The sequence below is a fragment of the Drosophila virilis genome, chromosome X (assembly GCF_030788295.1).
Source record: "Drosophila virilis strain 15010-1051.87 chromosome X, Dvir_AGI_RSII-ME, whole genome shotgun sequence".
Taxonomy (NCBI): Eukaryota; Metazoa; Arthropoda; class Insecta; order Diptera; family Drosophilidae; genus Drosophila; species Drosophila virilis.
In genome coordinates, this window is record NC_091543.1 from 28780478 (window position 1) to 28792500 (window position 12023).

Consider the following 12023-nt stretch of genomic DNA (forward strand, 5'->3'; position numbering starts at 1 on the left):
ACGACACATTGAAAAATTCGCTTGTCGACAGAAATGAAATTTTCTACAACATTTCAACGGCTTTTGTTTCATAGTGTTTGTTTTTGGTTTCTTTCTACTCCTCTTTTTTATTTGCCCTCTCTTTTTTTTATAGTTTCTTATTATTTTTCCTTGCGATCAGGCGATACAGCTATGCGATGGCATTTGCCACACAGGCGCAATTTAATAATTAATTAAGAATATTTATATAAATATGTTCCTCTTTGAAAATATCGTTCCAAGCATACATCATTGATCATATAAAGACAAACAACAACGATCTTATGAATATGGGAAAATAATTGAAACTTTCTTTGGAGTTTTTTTCTCGTTCACAAATCTCCATCGAGAGGCATTTATATCTGCAGATACTCGTGAGACATAATCGTTTTTTCTACAATCCATATCTCTTGATAAATTAGATATCTATGTTAATATGAGCTTTTGCCCCTAAGCTCTGCCTTAATTTAAACACTCACACACACGCGTAGATATTTTTGACTTATATTCACTGCTAAATCAGATACTTTTTCCACTTTTGGATTTTCGGCAAGTGCATTCACGCTCCGGTGTTAAATGGACATGGCGAAAAAAAGGTTTTCGCCTGCCTGCAAAGTGCTGACTGAGCAGAAGAACAAAGCGAATTGCCAGCATGCTTGCTGCATGGGTGCATGGGTGCATGGGTGCAGTATGGCCAGAGGTTGAGCAGCAGGCACTGCGATGGATGAGAGAGGGGCCGGGACACTCGGCGCAACTCGTACATGGATGCTTCTATGCCTCTATGGCACGGCCCGTGCAGTCAGTGGCTCGCTGTGTGTGTGCAAGTGCTTTCCACTTGATGTAACATTACTTTGAAATCTCTTGCCTCACAGGAGCGGCAGATGGCAGGGACAGGGAGCAGCAGCAGCAGCAGCCAAATGAAAAGCAAAGAGAAGATGTTCGGCCAAAAGAAGACGGCACTGGTTTGGTGTGAGGTGTGTGGCATGAGTTGAGGTACAGCTACTCGGCTTAATTTTCGAGCCGACTCGCATCCAAAGGGGCCACAAGGCAGGGGGTTGGGCATTGCAGGCAGTCGGCAGGCGGCAGGCTGGGGTCGCGGTCAACTGACCAAATGCTTTGTTCCTCCGGCATGTGTGGGGATGCACGCCGAACGCTTCGCTGGACAATGAACAAGCGAAATTAGAGAATGTAAACAGCGCGTTTTATCCTGCTCGTTGCCTCTGCAACAGCAACATAAGCAGCGGCAACAACATCGTTGACATGCACAAAAAAAAAAGCGCCGTGAAACGTGGACCATTTTTCTTTGGCTTTGTTGGGCCAACAGGCGACCCGACATCGAAGACAACGCCGGCGCCAGCGCCAGCGCCAGCGCAGCTGACACGCCCATTTGGTTTGACAAACATTTCAGAAAACGCTGCACAGCACACAGCAATTACAAGCAGCTCGCGTCCCTGCATTTGCAACCTTCTGGCAGTTGCCTCATGTGGCAGCTACCTAAAGGTGTTTGCTGCTGACGTCATAACAGTAAATTAACGCCAACTTGTCCAATGCACGTAACCCAACGCACAGAGCACACATCGAACAGTCACACAGTCGAACAGCAGCCCAGACAAGCAAATTGAATTTTTTAATGGAACTTTGCCCCCGCCACAGGCAGCCAAACATCGAAATTACAAAAAACCTTTTCACAGAGCGAATGCCAATCGCATGGAAATGGGATGGGAAGTACAAGTGCGTGTGCACAGCCAAGCGAGAGTGGGCCCAACAATTTATCCCAAAAGTTCATTTACAAGATAATTTAAGTGTAAAAAATGTGTTAAGAAGCTGAGATTAATATTATTTGGGCGAATTGTCAGACGGGCTTTAAAGTTGGCTGCATTCTAGTGCTTAAAATTTCCAAATTCAAATTTTAGATGAATTATTAAAGAGAAGGCGAGTTCGAATCCCGAGCTATGCGATGAATGTAGCTTTAAGAAGTAGTTGGCTTTTTTATCTATTAATTACTCATTTCTCACTTGATTCCTGGCGCTAATAACAAAAGAAAAGGGAAGAACAAGTGACAAAAATTAAACAAAGATATTGGATAATAATCACAGGCTGAGAAATAGTTATTGCATATTTTACAATGTGTGCAAAAGGCTCTTAGATAATGCATTTGGAATGAGATCAAAATCAAAATAAATACACAATTAAATGAGTCATAAACATTAAAACTTGAACTTTTATTTATTAGTATTATATTATTAATTTAGTCGCTTATGTGAACTTTGAAATTTAGTCTTACGTAAAGTATTGATAAGCTTTTGGGAAACTAAGCGCTAATTGCGACTTTATCTAAACGAATATGTTATAGCTTAACAAATAATTGATTAAAAATATTAAGTACTTTGGCAACTACTTATTGAGCCATCCTCGCTGCTGTCGGCTTGTGTCTAGCTTCGGTGGCTACTCGAGCTGTCTGCACACATATTTATATAAAGCGTTTGCTAGACATAAATCCAACAAAACATTATATACAAACAAAGGATACACTCATGACCAAAAACCCATTTGACTAGGCAGCAGCAGCCGCAGCAGCCGCAACTGAAGGCCCAGGTCCATTGTTAAAAGCTCCGCCCCTTGCAACAGCCCACAAGCGAACAAGTGTACGTAATATGTCCAACGGTTTGTCGGTCTGCTGCCGCTTCATCAATTCAGCCATAGCCATGTCCACATTTTGGGCCAAAAACAAAGCGGCAACAACAGCAAAAACATCAAGGAAAATGCGAGGGAAGTGGAGATCGAATGCAGGAATATTGAGAATGGCAACGGCGACGGCAACGCTTCACATTTCCATTTGAATAATTTAGACATTTTCGTTGATGAATAACCGAGAGCAGATTGATAGATATTGGCCGAATACAAATGCTGGCCCGTGTGACGCGTCGTATACGCAATGCTTTACCTCTTTTATGTATGTCACTATATATATATATATATATATATATATATATATGGACATATCTATACCTCTGTGGCTTTTATGTATATGTCGCTAAACAGAGTTGTGGGCCATGCCAGTCTAGTGTGTCAGCTTTTGACTGCTCAGCAGCGTCCTTACATAAATACGTGTTTGTAATGTAGACTACAGACAGTTACATACATACATACACACACATACGATGTACAATACGTGGCCATTGTATAGATAGGTTGTATTGGCATAAAGCGCCACACTTGATTTTCATTTTGCCATTGAATCTATCAGCTGTCTGAAGGACCAAAGGACGCATTGCCAATGGCACTTTAAAGCATTTAAGGAAACAATTTAATATTGTGCTACATCAATTGGCAATTGAAAGCATTTTGTTTGCGCCAATAAAAACAGTTTCAAGCACAAATCAATCAAGCTATGATCAAAAAGGGAATTCAGTTTTCTTAAAGCTTCAATGTTTAAAAACATTATAAAGATAGCTTTTCTCTTACATTTACTTTGTCTTTTCTCCTCATATGAATAGAGTTTAAATATCTGAAGTTGATTAAAATGTATAATTTAGATGTATATAAATTATTTTCATAAATTATTTGCCTATTTTATAAATATACCTATTTCATATATCCATTTAAACTGTTGCTTATTGCCTCCCATATGCAGGATATATTATTATAAATGAGAAAAAAACTTTGTTTTATCTCCAAGTACCGATGGGAACGTCAACGATTTAGGGGACGTGCTTTTTTAAAGACTTTACTTGCTCAGCTTAGTTTCTTTGTCGCTTAGGCGCGTCCAGATACTTTATAATTAAATTTAATTTTTATAGGATTTGAAATGGGCGTCTTGAATTGTATATAGAACATTGAACACAATGCTAAAATGATTTAATTTAAAAGCCTTCTTTGTTTAAACAATGGCATGCAGCAAATCGCTGGCAAATTGTAAAATATGGCTGTGCACAGAAGCGAATCCCCACTCCAAGCTGCATAGGACAACTCATAATAATACACAAATATACTCATACTCGGACACACGCATACTCCCACATACACATCCAATTCATACGAATATTCACGTGTACTCATAGTCATACCATCGCATTTGCATACACATACGTACTCACATATACACATACTCATCCATACGCATACTCCTACATACGAATACTTACATACTCATACAGAAGCATTCTCTAATTCCACATACGCATTTTAATTCATACGAATACTTACATGTACGCATACTCATTGATATGCCCATACATACGCATACTCAAAAATAAGCATACTCATACGCACACTGATACCTGCTTGAACACAGCGTTAATTAATTTGTATAATGCGCTGTCGTCGCTGCTTCGACTGCAACTGACGGATGGACAGGTGGACAGCTGAATGGGCAGGCGGAGGGTCGACGGCACGGACCGACTGATAAGTAGCAGTAAACATACAGTGGGCTCATAAATAATATCAAGTAGGCATGCACTGGCACAGACGAGCCACCTAGCGGCCAATCAATTAAACGGCCGCTGCTCAGCCCCCGGGCCCAACAGTTGAGCTGAGCCGAGCTGGGGAAAGATGTGGCGCGAAAAAAAACGTTTATTGTGCGTGTAATCAGCTCTTAACTTATAATTTATAAAGCGGTCTGCAAAGTGTGTGTGTGCGAGTGTGCGAGTGTGTGTGTGTGTGTGTGTGTGTGTGTTAGTTCGCAGTTTAGCACTGTGAGAGATGCAACGCATCGGCGGAAGCTATAAACATCTGTATAATTAAATAAAATAAAATTAAAAATGTTAATGAACGCCTCAGAGCCTCGGAGACGACCATCGCGTTGACCATCTCTGAGCTTGGTTTGGGCTTTCAGTGTTTGCAATTTTCTTTTGGGCTCTGTTTTGCTCGCTTGATGCATGCCGCATGCCTCATGCCGCATACCGCTTGCTGCTTGCCCCTTAATAATGGGCGTGTGGCGCGCGAGCTGGCAACACTGGCGAACGCAGTTTTCGACCTAGCCCGTGGCTTGTAAACAATTTAGCGTGTCTCTTCATATTATATCATTAAAATTAATATGAGTTTGGCGTGCTGCAAGTTATTGCCACAGTTGCAGCCGCAGTCGCAGCCGCAGCCGCAGCCGCAGCCGCAGCAAAGTGCGTCTCTTCAACTGGCCCAGACAGTGGCCCAAAAGCCCAGCGGCCCGTCCAATTGGCCAAGCAGTTGAGCTCAGTCTGACTCTGGAGCGGTTGCTTCTGCGTGTCGCTTAACTAATAAGACAGACCATAAACGGGTCCACGTTTAAAATAACACAGATAGTCCGATATAAGCCCAGATGGGCCTCCCGTTAACAGCTAAATGATTAGCTACTGTGCTCGCCAATGCCTAGACAATCTACTGCGGGCTGTACAAGGCCTTAAAAAACAATGTTCACTTTAATGGAATCCATAGTCCCATTAAATATACAGTCTACACGTCATAAATTAGAATTATATTCCACAACGGGGAACTAGTTTTGGTATAAATGTTAAAATGTTTAGCTTTTTGGAGCAAGTTCTCAGCTAAAACTGTCATATTTCAGAACGTGGCAATCCTTTGATTTCGCCCAATTCTCATATGAATCAAAATCAAACGCATTTCAGACATAAATTGTGATATATGCTTCGCCACTTTTGTCAAAATTGAATTCTACATTTTAAATGCCAATCTTTTATTATTTTTATTTTAATTAAATTAATTATTATAGAAATTTAAATGTAAGAAATTAAAAATGCCCATGGCGAATTCTGGAAAATTCTTCTATCAGGACCTTTCCCGAACAAGACGTGTATCAAGCGTATACTGAAAAAAACAAGGTATTAACTTCTCGATTTTAGCTGATTTTTAAATATAGTAACTAAGCTCTATAGATTTATGGATCTTGAAAAAATAAAAAGCAAAAATAGCGCAGTTTTATAAATGACTCAATTGCATAAGCGCATTGTCGAGTTGAGTCGCTTTTATGATGACAATATTTACACATAAGCCAGAGGCAAAGCTAGATGGCCCAAGCAATCCAATCCGTGGAGCGCCCTCTGGCCACAGTCGTAGCCACAGACTGCATGCAAATAAGGCGGAATCTCAAGCTGAGGCCCAGGTTCAGCTTCAGTTCGGCTTCGGGTTCGAGCTCAGGCTGAGGCAGCAACTGCAGCTAGGGGGCATTGTGGCTGCCTAACACGACACTGACAAATGTTAATCCATTAAGACGCTGTCAATGGCCAAATACGTCACAACAGAGTCCCGAGTCGAGAATCGAGAGTCGGTAGTCGGTAGTCTGTAGTCGAGAGTCTGGGAGTCGTCGCAGGCGGCTACTGTTTGCCTTGGCCTTTGTTTTTGCTACGGTTTCGTCTGCTGCGTATTAGCCGCGACCTGTAACTTAATTGGCCAGCAGCTCAGCCAGCGGCAGCTGGTCAAGTGCATTGACTTGGATTTGGCTGGCAAGACAAATGAGAGACGAAGCTGAGAGCTGAGAGCAGCAAATTGCCAATCAGCTGCGTGCGGCGATCGACGCCGCTTGCCGTTTGCCGCTTGCCACTTGCCACTTGCCACTTGCCACTGGGCAGGTGTTGAACAACTGGCAACAACTTAATAAACCCGATGCACAGTCCGATGCACAGCCCAAAAAAAATAGCTTTGGCTTTGCGTAGCGCGTGCCATGAACATTTTTAAGTGCCAGCTCATTAATCGTAATCGGCAGGCAGCTTCGACTAGGACTACGACTACGACTACGGCTACGATTACGATAACTGCAGGCCGGGGGCCAGTTGACAAAAAGGCTTAAATGCCAAAGATGCGGCTGGTTCGATCGTTTGTCTAATTGGGAACTGGAAAACTGGAGCTGGGCGCATCGACTGGCTGCACGCCTCTTTCTCATTTGTCAGCGTTCGTTTTTAGGTGTAAATATGTTAATGAGTGTGAATAATTTCCTAGAATTTCCTGTGCCACAGTCCAACAGTCCAAGTCGCACTTAATTGCAATTGCCGGCGCGCCCCGTCGCCACCCGTAGCACCGCGTCGCACCTCGGCGCACACATGGCGTATGACGTATGCGAGCGATTAATTTCGCTCAGTGCGTAATCAACTCGAAAATTTATTGAAGTTGCAATAATTGCGCCCATGGCGTACCATCAACTCAACTCAACGCAGTCGCCGACATCGACGTCGGCGCCGACATCCGATGCTGACTGCGTCTTCGCATCGCTTGCCAAATGCCTAAACGCGCTCATTAGAAAAGCTTTCACCTGCGTGCCTCCGATTTGAGGCCACAAACGAAGAACCCCAATAGCGAGGGAGAGATGCTTAATTTGAGACGAAGACGTTGACGGCAACTGAGTGAGAGTGAGGGAGAGGGGCGCTGCAAAGGAGACGCAAAAGTCAACCTAGACGGCAGCGCGGATAAATCGTTAAAGTCAGTCGGCTAACCAATACACTGCGAGAATCGCTCAAGTTAGCTATTTTGAATTTAAATTAAAACAAAAGCAGGCTGCCTTAATCGTAATCCATTTAATTTAATTCCTTTACATATGCAGCTTGAAGCTATTGGCTTAATTAGCATATATATATTCCCCCCCCTCTCCATATATTAATGTTCAGTACTCTTGTTTTTTGAAATAAGCGTTTAATTGAGACTTCAGTTTCTATCATTTACCAAGGCCTTGTCCTGAGTCCAAAACTAAAACCGGTTAAAAATGATTAGATATACAAATTATATATTTATGCCAAAGAAGACACATTTTCGATCCTAAAAATAAACATTTACTATCATGATCAACATTTATTGTCATGAGTTAGTAAGTCAAACTCGGTTAAATGCCTACAATTCGTTGGAATCGACAGGGTATATTTACGTCCAGCACTTACCTTTCAAAAAACTTAAACCTGTATATATGCATATATACTAGCGGGTATAGCCCGCCCTTGCCCGTGGCAGGTATGAAATAAATGTTCTCAAAATGCTTTGAAAATGATTTTGAAACTGATCGGACGGTTAATATGCTGCTTTCACAATAACGTTATCTTCCAATTTACCACTGTTGAGGGTGGAATTTCCTAAATCGCTGAAACACGCATTAATTAAGCAAATCGGACGCCACTTAAAACATTGCCCTTCGCATTTCTACCGAAGGAGTTAAGATTTTGCGAAAAATTTGAAAAACGTCTCAAATGATTTTTCACAACGCTCCTTGAAAATGAATTTGAGCGCGAAACGCCATCCACCAAAAACAAAGTTTCATACAAACGATTTTCGCTATTTTTCCATACTTGAGGGTAGAATTTTCCGTAACCCCGTCTTAATGTGCACCTTTATCGTATAAGGTAACTACACCGAACAATTAATTAATTAAATTAATTAGCAAGAATCACCCAGCATAACCCGACCAAATGATCAGTTTTCTTGTCAATTTCTGATCATAGGTGTATTTTTCAAAATCGTTAGTGCACACATTTACTTATTATCTAATTCAAGTTACTAATTATCTAATGAAAATAAGGGACGTTAAGACGAAGCATAAGAGCAAAAGTGGTTGAATACAACCTTTTCCACCAATTTTTCACCCTTGCAAGTGGAACTGCATCAGAAAAGAGTGCTACTATGACGAATCAATCAAACAGTCAGTATATATATATACATATCCATATTTATGATTATAAATACATTTATATATTTACATTTTATAATAATTATTATAAAAGTGCTGCAAAGTGCTTTAAAACGAACCCCCTTAATATTGCAGTGCATGAGTGTGAGCTTCTGCCCCTTAAACCAATTCGTGCATCCACCCGTTCCCGTTTCTGTCACCCCCGTTAACCCCATCGCCCCTGACAAAAACCCAGCAGATCTCAACGTTTGGCTTTTGCGGCTGGCGGCTGGCTGCTGTATCAGGAGCCCGTCATGTTTCATGCATGAATTGTAGCACAACTTTTGTTGTTCTTGTGCAATCGAGTCAAGTGGCGCACAGCCGCATTAAAATATGCCGCGATTTGTGTTTAGAGCTTTCAATCAAGCCAAGACTCAAAACCAAAGGCAGTGCCAAAACCCACAGCCATAACCCGAATACACATCCATCCATCTGGGACTCGCGTCGTGGTTATATGTGTGCATATGCCTCTCACTTGGCCATTGTTCTTGCGCGACTTTAACTCGCAAATTGACTTTAAAATTGCTGGTCGCCTCTTTGAGGCATTCAAAAATACTCGAAAAAGTGTATGATTCCCATTTTAGATATCAAGAGATACGCATGGAATGGAATATCTGATGAGGCATCTGGAGAGAACATAGAAAGAAAGTCAAAGCTATAAGTTAAGCTATATGATTAGCCCACTTTAAAATATGATTTGCCTGAGAGACTAGTTGGTATCGGAATAGAAAGACACTGCCATAAATATTTTCTGAGCAAATTATGATAACCCCATGGAAGGGCATAGCCCAATTACAGAGGTTATTAACTATTTCTCCAGATGGCTTAGTATTGTTTCCTTAAGTGAAAGCAGCCGCTTATCATAAAATAAATATGCCCAAACTAGCCGCAGGGCTTTGCCAAATGCCATTTATCAAGTGTGAAATGAAAGGTCCAACCGCAAAGATCTTATCCCATGGCTAATTTGCAGATACACAATTTTCTTGAAACTTCGTATTTGTATCAAATGTGAAGATAAAGTTGCATTAAAATTTAACAGACATTGAACAAACGATCTGAATATGTTCAGGTATACTTAGCGAGTACTCGGAGCGCACTCAAATAACCCTTAGCCCCTCATCCATACACTCGCTCATATACTCACTCACTCACTCACTCAGTCAGTCAGTCAGTCAGTCAGTCAGTAAGTGCCTTAGGGCAGGTCTCAGTCTGGGCTCTGTTGTCTGGGGCTCTTTTGGATATACTGTGTCTTACGACCTGGCGTTAAATTTATTACAACAAACTGACCGAAAAAACAAAAAAAAACGAGAACGAAAAACGACTGAGAAAACGTTGCAAATTAAAACAATTGCATAGTTTGCATAATTTTTGTAAACAAACTGGTGGCAAAGACGTCGCCCAGAACCACAGCCGCTAACACTAACAGCCCACCAGCAGCTAACTATCAATAGTTCGCTGGCCAGGGGTAGATGGGCGGGGCGCAGGTGGGGGCGTAAAGCTGCCAAGAAACGCGCCAAAGTGCGGATTAAGCCATGGGCCTTTTGGGCCTTAAGCTGGCTTTAAGCTTCGCTGATTTGATGTGTGTTTGCTGGAGGAGGTGGTTGGGCGGAGATACCGCAACGTTAGCCACCGAGTAGCATCTGTTTTTCCCCGCAGTTTAGGCGGAAGTGCAACTGCAACAGCAGCAACGACGCGTCGCAACGTCAACAACTCAAAGTCAGGCAATCGATTGCCAAATCCCTCACTCTGTGTGTGTGTGTGTGTGTATTGCAGTTATTCAATTTTAATTTTATCGCTGCTACATGAAAAACCTTTTAAACAACACAACACAGCAGTGGGTGGCTGCTGGGCAGCAAGCCCTCGGCTTATCAACTGTTATCGATAGGCTGCTTGGCAGGCAACATACACAGCAAGGCACAAGTCTTGTGGGCCTTGGGCAGGCACAGTCCGAAAGAGAGCGAGCGAGAGAGATCAAAGCAGAGAGAGCGCAGTATAGTCCAACAGAGGCAACGACAAATTTGTTAACATTTGAAAAGTGTTCAATATAAAAACAGAATTGTACTTAGGCACACAGGTAGTTCGACTGTCAGGCATAATTGGCTATACAACATCTGAAAGCTTGATTGACAGATATATCGACTATGCCTCACAGCTAACAACAAACATAGGTTAGTAATCAAATTTTGCATGCAAAATAGATAGATATAGATATAGATATAGATATAGATATAGATATAGATATAGATATAGATATAGATATAGATATAGATATAGATATAGATATAGATATAGATTAGATATAGATAGATATAGATATAGATTAGATATAGATATAGAATAGATATAGATAAGATATAGATATAGATATAGCTAGATATAGATATAGATATCGCTAATAGATATACGATATAGAATAGAACTAGATATAGATATCGATATAGATCTAGAGCTATCGCTATAGCTCTCGCTATAGATATCGCTAAGTCTAGCTCTCGCATCGCTTCTAAGCCTCTCTCGCTCTCGTATGCATCTCGCTCTAGCTCTCGCATCTCGCTCTAGATTCGCTATCGCTCTCGCTTCGCTATCGCTATCGCTCTCGCTATCGATTCGCTCTAGTCTAGCTCTCGACTATCGCTCTCGCTCTCGCTCTAGCTCTCGCTTCGCTCTCGCTTCGCTCCGCTCTCGCTCTCGCTCTCGCTCTCGCTCTACTCTCGCTCATCGCTCTCGCTCTAGCTTCGCTCTCGCTCTCGATCGCTCTCGCTCTAGCTCTCGCTCTCGCTCTCGCTCTCGCTCTCGCTCTCGCTATCGCTCTCGCTCTCGCTCTCAGCTTCTCCGCTCGCTCTCGCTTCTCGCTCTCGCTCGCAGCTCTCGCTCTCGCTCTCGCCTCGACTTGCTCTCGCTCTCGCTCTCGCTCTCGCTCGACTCTCGCTCTGCTCTCGCTTCGCTCTCGCTCTCGCTCTCAGCTTCGCTCTCGCTCTCGCTCTCGCTCTCGCTCTCGCTCGCTCTCGCTCTCGCTCTCGCTCTCGCTCGCTCGCTCGCTCTCGCTCTCGCTCTCGCTCTCGCTCTCGCTCGCCCTCTCGCTCTCGCTCTAGCTCTCTCGCTCTCGCTCTCGCTCTCGCTCTCGCTCTCGCTCTCGCTCTCGCTCTCGCTCTCGCTCTCGCTCTCGCTCTCGCTCTCGCTCTCGCTCTCGCTCTCGCTCTCGCTCTCCGCTATCGCTCGCGCTCTCGCTCTCGCTCTCGCTCTCGCTCTCGCTCTCGCTCTCGCTCTCGCTCTACGCTCTCGCTCTCGCTCCATCGCTCTCGACTCTCGCTCTCGCTCGCGCTCATCGCTCTCGCTCTCTCTCTCGCTCACGCTTCTCGCTCTCGCTCAT

At 43.0% G+C, this 12023-nt stretch overlaps 1 long non-coding RNA gene across 1 annotated transcript in view; it reads left to right on the top strand.

The window, feature by feature from the left end:
* Positions 1-5650: 5650 nt before the first annotated feature.
* LOC116651990 (uncharacterized) overlaps positions 5651-12023 on the top strand; it is an 18779-nt gene continuing 12406 nt past the window's right edge. Inside the window, exon 1 of the long non-coding RNA XR_004304988.2 lies at positions 5651-5831. This is a non-coding gene — a long non-coding RNA (uncharacterized lncRNA). The remainder of the gene's footprint in view (positions 5832-12023) is intronic.